The sequence below is a fragment of the Cupressus sempervirens genome, chromosome 10 (genome assembly GCF_028749045.1).
Source record: "Cupressus sempervirens isolate cs-2001-9-10 chromosome 10, ASM2874904v1, whole genome shotgun sequence".
Taxonomy (NCBI): domain Eukaryota; kingdom Viridiplantae; phylum Streptophyta; class Pinopsida; order Cupressales; family Cupressaceae; genus Cupressus; species Cupressus sempervirens.
Window position 1 is genome coordinate 452,426,369 of NC_143127.1, and position 1,281 is coordinate 452,427,649.

The 1,281-nt window shown below is 42.2% G+C and overlaps 1 pseudogene; it reads left to right on the top strand.

Annotated features, from left to right (window-relative positions):
• Positions 1-327: 327 nt before the first annotated feature.
• LOC149534645 (tRNA (guanine-N(7)-)-methyltransferase pseudogene) lies at positions 328-948 on the top strand (annotated as a pseudogene).
• Positions 949-1,281: the final 333 nt, after the last annotated feature.

A 1,281-nucleotide genomic window follows, 5' to 3' on the forward strand; every position in this document is an offset into this window, starting at 1 on the left:
GAATGTGTTTATCAGATGTATATGGGGTTTCTGAAAAGACAAAAGGTTTTCGAATGTGTTTATCAGAGGTATGTAAGGTTAATAATGGACTATGTCCCTAATTTTCCCCCTTTCTCAAATTCAAAACCCCCGTTTTGTCAAATTTGTCCATTGAGCGAGACCATGACTACACAGGGGTTGCAAAGATCTTGAAGAAATATGACAAGACAACGGGAGGCGTGTTACGGTAGCCATTCATCCAGGAGGTTCTGCAACAGCCATTCTTCACCACAGAGCTTCTCTCCAATCTCATCAAGAAATGTGAAGAAAAACCCTCAAATTTGAGCAATGTCGCATGCTAGAGAGCATTGCGCGTCCATGAAGCATCCAAGGAAGCATTTTTACAGAGCACAAGCTCACAGCAATCCTCTCAGTGATTCGCACTTTCCTGTACCTCTCTGTCCAGCTCAATTCGATTATGCCGACCATTTCCCTTCATATTTCTTTGGAAAACATCTCCAAGACAACAAATTTCCAGTGCCTAACCCTAATGGCGAAGCTCAAGAAGAACACAAAGTCTTGAACTCTAAGGATTTGAAACCAACGAACGCATGTTCTGCCTCAACTGGTCAAGAAAAGAAAATTCGGTTTGCAGATATTGGCTGTGGCTTTGGTGGGCTTCTGGTGCAGCTTTCACCCATTTTCCCATCGACCCTAATGATAGGCATGGAGCTCCACGACAAGGTAAGCAAGTATGTTAAAGAAAGAATTTTGGCTTTGCGAAAAGCGAATCCGAGCCATTATGATAATATCTCTGTAGTGTCCCTATTGAGTTTGTTTCCAGAGCATATAAAAAGGAAAAAGGAGGAGAAAGAAGCAGTAGAAACTTTTCCATACCTTGGGTGCTCGATTTGGCGATTCGGAGGCAGTGATAATTCTCGGCGGCAGCGGAGCTCGATTCGACGGTAGCAGATAATGACCAATGCACCTCTCTTTTTTTGCCTTATAGCCCGACGACGTCGCAATTGCGACGTCGTCGATCTATAAGGCAAAAAAAAAAGCCAAATGTAAATTGACGTCACAAATTGACGTCACAAAACACTCCCAAATCTATTAGTGCGAGTTACAGATAGTGTTGAGTAGATAAGAAGATAGTATGTGTCAAGCAAAGTAGAAGTCCAATGTGTGTCGAGCATTGTGAAGTTAATAGAAGCCAAGTGATTCAGGAATCAGTAGAAGTTGAGCAATGCAAAAAACTAATAGGTGTCGAGTAACACAGGAAGATTAGCATAAGAGTTTGTG